This window comes from Hibiscus syriacus, unplaced genomic scaffold (assembly GCF_006381635.1).
Source record: "Hibiscus syriacus cultivar Baekdansim isolate YM2019G1 unplaced genomic scaffold, ASM638163v2 tig00110030_pilon, whole genome shotgun sequence".
In the NCBI taxonomy this organism is placed as follows: domain Eukaryota; kingdom Viridiplantae; phylum Streptophyta; class Magnoliopsida; order Malvales; family Malvaceae; genus Hibiscus; species Hibiscus syriacus.
Window position 1 is genome coordinate 639,814 of NW_024062572.1, and position 8,593 is coordinate 648,406.

Consider the following 8,593-nt stretch of genomic DNA (forward strand, 5'->3'; position numbering starts at 1 on the left):
TTGTTGAAGAAGAAGGTTTCAATTTGATGTTGAAATGAGGAATCCATAATTTTAAAGTGTGTCTCGTTCGTCATATTATAAGAAGTGATGCTGTCAAAACTTATGATATTGAGAAGAGAAAGTCAAAACAGATGTTAAAGAGCATAAATAGAATTTCATTGACCACTGATTTATGGCGTTCAAGTCCTCAAAAGATTGAATATATGATTGTTACTTTTCACTTTGTTTATTGTGATTGGAAACTTCAAAAGCGAATATTAAGCTTTGTTCATATACCTCATCCTCGAAAAGGAAAAGATATTGTCATTTGAATATTCAAATGTTTAAAGGAGTGAGATATTGGGAATAAAGTAAGTTGTTTCATCTTTTAAGTTATGTTTGCATACTTTTTCTAATATTATATAAAAAATATTCACTTGTTATATTATCCATTTTTGCTAGGTTTTCACAATTTTGGTGGGCAATGCGATTACAAATGATGTTTGTATAGAAATTTTGAAGGATACATTCTCATTGACTAAGAGATTGATTGTGGTGGAAAGTTGTTCCATGTTCATTGTTGTGCTCACATTTTGAACATTATGGTTCAATATGGGTTGAAGAAAGTGAAACAATCATTAAGAATGTTCATGATACCATTGATTACATCAATGATAGTGAGCATCGATTGAAAAAGCTTGTCAAACTTGTTGGATAATTCAAGATAAAACATAAAAGGTAGGTTCTTGAATGCAAGACTAGGTAGAACTCAACTTATGACATACTTTCATGTGCAGTCAAATTTAAAGAGGTATTTTCTAGACTTGCTTTGGAGGATAAAGATTATGTTTATTGTCATAGTGCTAGCAATTGGGGAAAAATGAGGAATTTCTTGATATTTTAGTTGTGTTTTTTCAATGTTACCAATATTATCCCTAGATCAGAATATCTAACCTCTAATTTGTTCCTTGGTTAAGTTTATAAGATTAAAATGTTGTTCGATGGTAAATTGAAATCTCTCGATGAATTTGTTGGTGGTATGGTTAAGAATATGAAAGAAATATTTGATAAGTATTGGGTGAATCTAATCTACTTATGGCTATGGGTTTTGTGTTGGATCCTCGTTTGAAAATGAAAGGTATTCAAGTGAATTTTCCGGATATGTTTCCTTCAGAAGTTGTTTGAGATAACATTCGTAAAGTTCAGAAAAATTTTATATGTACTTTATGATGAGTATGTTAGTTTGTATTTTCCTCCCATAATGAAAAAAATGGAGAAAATAGAATTGAAAGTACTTTACATCTTAGTAGAGGAAAAACATTTATGCTTTATTTGATCTAATAAATAAATTGTCCAACAATGAAGTTGTGGCTAATATTTAAAAGAATGAAGTTGATTTGTATCTTGAGGATGGATGTGTAATGGATAAAGGTGACTACTTTGAACCTTAAGATGATGGAAGGATCAATCTTTGAAGTTTCGTATTTTTTCAAGGTTAGTTATTGATGTTTTAGAATTCCAATAACAATTGTAGCTTTTGAGGCTACATTTAGTGCATGGAGCCACATGACTAATTCTTATAGAGTTTCACTATCTCCGGATACCATGCAAATGTTGATTTGTACTGTATATTGGTATCGATCTCTCCATGAAGTGAAGAAAAAGAACAAAGTAAGACTATTTAAGATTAACCATATTAATTGATTTAGTTTTATCTTATTCATAAAAAAGTAAGAATATTTATATTAGTTTCTTATTATAATATTTTATAATTTTTTTATTGTCAGATAACTATGTGGATCAAGCAGAGGAAATTATTTTCCTAATTTTGTAGTTTGATGATTGCAAGCAACAACGAATGGAGTGAAGAGATGTTGATTTCTTATTTTTAGGATTAATTAAGTATTATTGAACTTTTTTTTCAAGAATGTTTTTAATATGCTAGTTTGATGTATTTGTGGATTGTTACTTTGGTTTTAATATGTTAGTTTTGTGAAATTGTGGATTGTTACTTTGGTTTAAACATGTTAGTTTGGTGTATTTGTGGATTATTAGTTTGTAATTTAGACTTTGAAATTGCTTCATACACTCTTTTGATAATTTTTCTGGTTAAATTTGTTAATTTATGTTTATATTAAGCTCCATAAAGTATTATTAAGGTTTACTTATAGTTAAAAAAATAAGGTAAAATTTCTAGTGAGCTTAACAAGCAACGAGTCGAGCTTAACGAGCACGAGTCGAGTAACAATTTTTTTAACGAGCACAAGTCGAACACATTTTTAACGAGCTTAACAAGGAACAAGTCGAGTTGAGCAAATTTTTTTTAACAAGCATGAGTCGAGCATTGCCCAACTCGCGGTCGACTTACTAGATAAGAACTCCTAAGCAAAGCAGCAAGATGCACACTTGTTCCCCCGATCAACCAGAATTGCCTCTGTAACAGTTAGGCATCAAGAAGATCACGAGGAATGGTTAGAGCACCAAGTGGGCGCCCATTCTTCACAGCTGGATGATGTGCAAGGGGTCGACCTTGAAACTCGGCCATTGGAATTGAATCAATGAGAAATGTCGGGAATTGAATCAATGAGAAATGTCGAGTTCCCAAGCCTCTTAGGTAGTAGGGAGAAGTTCATCTCCTCCTCATCTGAATCTCCAATTCTGAGAGCATGGTTTTCCCCTGGCTTGTGTGGCATTGAAGAATGCTTCTTCTTACGATAAAAAAAAGCAGCAGGTGCAACAGCTAGAGTGGTGCTCTTCTGGTCGTGGTAGGTCAAAACCATAAAGAGCAACCCTACAAAAGAGGCATCTTCCATATAAACAGACCCCATAAGACCATCAAGAGCTCGCATGTTCACATCAAAGAAAACAATATTGTTATTGGCGTACCGATTAACAAGCACGTTTCTGATATCATAGTGACATTAGGTGAACACAGAAATTAAGTCTTTAATAACAAATATCGAAAAAATTTGAATAATAAGAACAAATAAAACTAAATAAATTTGCCTATAAATTGTTTTCTATTACAATTAATAAACTCTCTAATAAATACATCAAATTTTAAATAGAAAATATCAAAGAAATTTATTAAACACTCAACTACTCATACAAAACAAGCATGATCCTCTTTTAAGAGGGTACATGTTAGATTTTAACCTTCTCAATCTTGTCAAAAATTAATAAAAGAATAATTAAGTAAAAAGTGAAATAATTTAAAAATGTCAAATTAGCATCACGATCAATAGTGGGTATGAAAGAAAGAAATAAAATGTAACATTAAGTATGATTTTAAGAAAATAATAATTGGATGATTAAAACAAAAATAAAATAATAGGTGGATAACTAAATAGAGAATTTATCTTTTTTCAATTATATTTGAATTAAAAGTTTTGTGCCCTAAGCAAGAGGGGGCTATGGACAAATGCCCCTCTAGCCCAGGCTCAGGGACGAGCCTACCAATTAGATGTGTCAATCTCCTTAAACATTTGAGGAAACTGGACATAACAAAGGCGGTCACCTCCTCGGTCCATCATGAGCACATGCCTTCCCTCATTGCCTGTGAGTTGTAGATTTAGTGATCACACGGTCAAGGTTCAGGATGAATGAACCATTGGACATGATTGCAGATGCCCGAACAAGGGCATTCATGGCACCAGCGTTCTTGTTGTGATCATGGCCTGGGCGATTCTCACGAGAAACATAAACAAGCAAAGGGAGAGGAATATCAACATCAGTTAGATGAATGAGCCTATCCTCAGCAGATCCATGTAATGGTTCATCACTGGGTGGTTTCAGCATCACCTATGAAATAAAAAATTTAAGAGATTAAGAAAAGCAATGTCAGCATCAAATCAGCTTGCATTCACTTTCATTTATCTATCCCTCATACAGCTCAACATTAACAATCCATAGAAAAATAAAGGGTTAAAATATGTTCATTCAATGAACTAGTTGAAAATGAAAAAAATGACATCTTCTGACTATATACATACCTGTATTATACCAGCATGGTCACTTTGATTTATCTATGCCTGGAAGATCAGATTTTCCAGTAGGGTTGTTAAGGGTTGGTGTTTCAAATTTGTCCTTCAACACATTAAGTTCGGTTGATGGGGCAGAGCTTGGGCAGTTGATAAAGAAGCCATGAAAAAGCAAACCAAATTTCCCAAACCACAGACATTGCCCAATTCAATGGCGGTTCTATGTGTATGTCAGGGTGGACACGTACCTAACTTAAAATTCAAAATTTTTATGTTAATTGTTTATTTTACTAATGGTGTACACCATTAAATTTTATTTGTGACTATCCCTTACGAAAATTTTCTATTATTAATATGTATTTGTCAAACGTGAAAAATATTTTTGGATTCCGTTAGCTTGGATTCTTGACTCTCCAAGCCAAAAACAATCCAAGAACAACAATTCGAAAAAAAAATTAGAAGCCTAAAAACATGAAAAGAAAGGTTAAAAAGTAATGAAACAAAAAGGAGAGACATGCTTAACACAGTCACCTTCCTATATCTATTAGTAAATTATGCAATGTCGTGACGACTTTTTCCGAAGCGCGTATTCGGAATAAATTTAGAAATTAGAATTAAGAATCAAAATTTTAGAAGAATCAAAATTTTAGAAAAGATTTAAAACGTTTGGAGTCATCATCAACCTTTTAGATTAGGTAGGCTAAAAACCCGAGATACGCCTTTTTGAATAAAAAATTTAAAAATATGTGATTTGGTATGCGATTCATATAATATGGTTTCGAGAGTCAATTACGCTTAGAGAATGATTAACATCCGCACAATGCCCCAAAATTGGTACCTTCAATTATGAGTTTGTCCCTATATTGAAAATTAAGAAATTTGAATATTTATTTAATTGATGATCCTTTTATTCCCTAAAATAAGAATATTTAAAATCTAATTAGAGAATTTTAGAGAGACACACAATATTTGTCTATTTATAATTAAAGAAGAAACTAACCCCCTAATCGGAATTAAGACGACTATTTCTTATGTTTTAATCTAAATAATGAAATATTGTTGTCCTTAAAAATTACAGAATAAAAAAATTAAAGGTGACAAGTTAGTCAAATTATTATTTAAAAGAATAAGGATATTCCTTAATTTAAAAAACGAAGGTCAACCCTTTGACATTAATCAAACTATGTGTCCTTAGCAATTTAAACGTATGAACAAACCTCTACCCTTTTGTTTTAATTAATGAACCTATTTAATTTTAGGCCACTAGTAAAATATTTATTTATTTAAAAATATTGAAAAGGAAATGTCTAGTTATTTTAAGACCATTCCTTTCAATGTTTAAAGATAAATAAATATTATATTTTAATCAAATTATGAATTTATTTATTTATTTCTTGTAATACCCCAATTTAGGGGCTAAATTTTAGAAATTATAAAGTATTGGATTTAATTGGTATTTTGAAAGAAATGGTGGATTAAATTGTAAAATTTCAAAGTTGGCATATCGTTTTGAGAAGTGTAGGAAATTCAGTGACTAAACTTATGATTTAACCATTTTTATTTTGGAGAGAATTATAAATCTCTGCCCCCGTATGTTCAGCAGAAATATTTATCAGTTTTCCTCTCCAACAACCCTCATTTCTACTAGCCGTCCGACCTCCGATCGATGAACCGAAACCACCATCGTGTTCGTTGTCGACCGAGGAACAAAACCCCTCAAACCATTCGTCGTGAATTGTCGCCGTTCGTCATTAATTTCAGTCAGAAGTATCGTCGGTAATAACTCGATTTCAGTTGGTTTTTCGTCGATTCACGACAATTCGACAATCTGTTTTTGACACCTCCCGCACCATCGTGTTTCTTGCATCGTTCCGAGTCCACCGGTGTTCTCCGTTTCTCCGTCGTCACCGGCGCGTGGAGGGGTGAAATCGTCAAATTTCTGACGTTTCGGAATCAAGCTCTCCGTCGTTCAAAATTATGAACCGAGCTTTGTAAGTGCCTCAAAATCGCTTAAACTAATTTTTATGATTTTTTCAGGAATTTCCCGACACCGTAGCACTGTTCAAGCGCCCCACGCGCCACCCCCGAGAGTGGGCATCGTCTGGGTGATAATTTTGTAATTAATTTATGTTTGGGTGCTATTTGTGTAAAATTCGGGTATTAGTTTAGTAAATATTTACAGAATATGCCTAATTTGGTAATTAATTTATGTTACGATGATATTTGTGTAAAATGGTCGACTGTTGACTATTCATGCGTTGACCGGCGTTGACCAAAACTTTGACCAGCTTTGACCGGGCATTAAACAACCTTCGACTTTGACCGAGTATACCTATCCTGACATTTTTCGACATTTCGAATCCGATTCCGCAATCCTTTTTTCAAAATTCGGACCCGAAGGCCTCGAAATTGGCAGTCAAACCCGTTAACTTTGATTTTGACCAAATATTCTAAATTTTTGAAAAGTCATATTTTATGCTTTCGACGTCCTGAATCCCAATTCGAAGTCCGTTTCGCCAAATTCGAACCCGGTAAGTTGTTTTGCACTGATTTATCATCCAATTCGATCCATTTTTCAGAATTATGCTAATTTTTTATGTAATTTCTGTTGATACGCATCTGAGGAATTATTGGATGATGATTTCAAGATCGATGGCATTCTAATATATATTAATGGCGATCAGTATTGCATGGAAATCGAGGTAATACTTTACTACCTCTTTATGCTTTATGGAACATGTTGATATTGGTAAATGCATGAATAAGATAACGTTGATCACTTTTGTGGACTTGAATAATTTATAAACTCGATATGAATGTGGTAGAAATTCTGTAACTGAATACGGATCGAATGACTAATATAAGAGATTGATGAATTGCTAGAATTAAATTACAAGTTTACGATTGGCGATAAAGAAATCAGCCCTGGATTTGTAACTTATATTTTATATCATCAAAGGTTAAATGTTAAAGGTACTTTGATGGAAAATTATGATGATAATACTCCGGTAGGGTAAAATTATGAAAAATACCCTTATGTTGTAGGATGACAAGAATTGTTGCTAGAAGTTGGTTAATAACTCTGAAAAGACATATTGATCCGATATAATTACAGATGTGCATAAAAAATGCTAGTTTTGCTTAGAAAATTTGGATAACTAGTTTTTAATGCCAAAAAGGGTTTGCGCAAGATGCTAGAAGTTTTTTAAGGAATAATTTCAAGATCAGAGAATGTTCGGCAAAGCAATTGACCAAAGGATCTTTAAATTATAATTATTTTCGTTAAGAGCTAATATCGAAATTATCTGGTTAGGAAATTATAAAAATGTCCCTGAGAGGTAAAATATTTCGAGTTGACCCTAAATGAGAAAGTAATTTGAGGATTTGTACTTAACTCGATTAAGTACAAATTTAATTGTTAAGGTCCTGTCTTTGTACAAAAAAATTCATGATATTCCGTTTGTAAAATTTGAGAAGGCACTTGACCAAAAAATATTCGTGTAATGAGTAAATACCTGAAGAATAATTTATGGGGGGTATTATGCTATCAGAATTGTTCTAAAGGACTGAAATAAATGATAAGATTGAATTTAATAGTAAGATCGGACGGAAAAAAAGGATTAAAATACACTGAATCTGTAAAATGACCAAAATACCCCTGTAATGGAAATGACCAAAGAATATCACCAAGCTCAGGAATGATTGGATATACTCGAGCTCTGAAGTGAATGGAATAAAACTGAATACCAAAATTTACCAAAGTAACCTTATAGACTAAACTAAGTAAATGTCTTGGATTAATTAAGGAATCCAAGTAAGCATATGTATTGGACCACCTTTAAAAGTAATGGAACATAATTTAAGTGAGTAGATCAACCCTAAAGCTATGTCAATACCTGGATGACATAGATATTACTTGAATGCGTGTTCGTCTTCTCAAAGTTTGGCTCGATGATAAATTTTGGAAGTATTCAGCTCAACTCAACTCTATATCGCATTTAGTAGTATGAATTGGATGTTTGTTTGACAAATCAACCATGAAGACCAAATTGAATGGAACGAAAGTACAAAATGTATCTGAAATTCAATAACGTTTGAATTACTCTGGAAAATCCTGAAGTAACTGGAATAGACTTGAATGCTAAATGAACTAAGTAACCTCAAGCACTAAGGATTAAGTAAGTCATGTGGATGAGTCTGGAAACGTTAATGAACACACATGATGTAATGTTCTTATAGATCTTGAACTACAAATCAAGAACGTCAGCATTTCATGATATAGTGGAAGCATGAACATGAAATAAAGACATTGGAAGATTTATTCAGCGATGATTCCGAAGATTATATATGGACTAGAATTTGTGGTATTAAAATGTAAATACCCTGTAATGACAATGAATTGACCAGTCGATAAGCATTAATTCTAGGAGATATTCATCTGAAGTTGTTTGATAATGAAATCAATCGACATAGACTGTAAATGTCCTGAATCTTCATTTATTCCTTATCAGCCAAGTCATATTCTGAATAACTGATGATTTTGTTAGTTATTGAACTCTTCCTATAGTGATTCTAAATTTCGATATCCTATCGGTATACTGAAGATTCATGTTTCTCTACCTGCTAAGATTATC

The 8,593-nt window shown here is 32.5% G+C and overlaps 1 pseudogene; it reads right to left on the reverse strand.

Moving 5' to 3' along the window:
• Window positions 1-2,534: 2,534 nt before the first annotated feature.
• Window positions 2,535-3,989, reverse strand: LOC120213562 (annotated as a pseudogene).
• Between the last annotated feature and the right edge of the window lie 4,604 nt (window positions 3,990-8,593).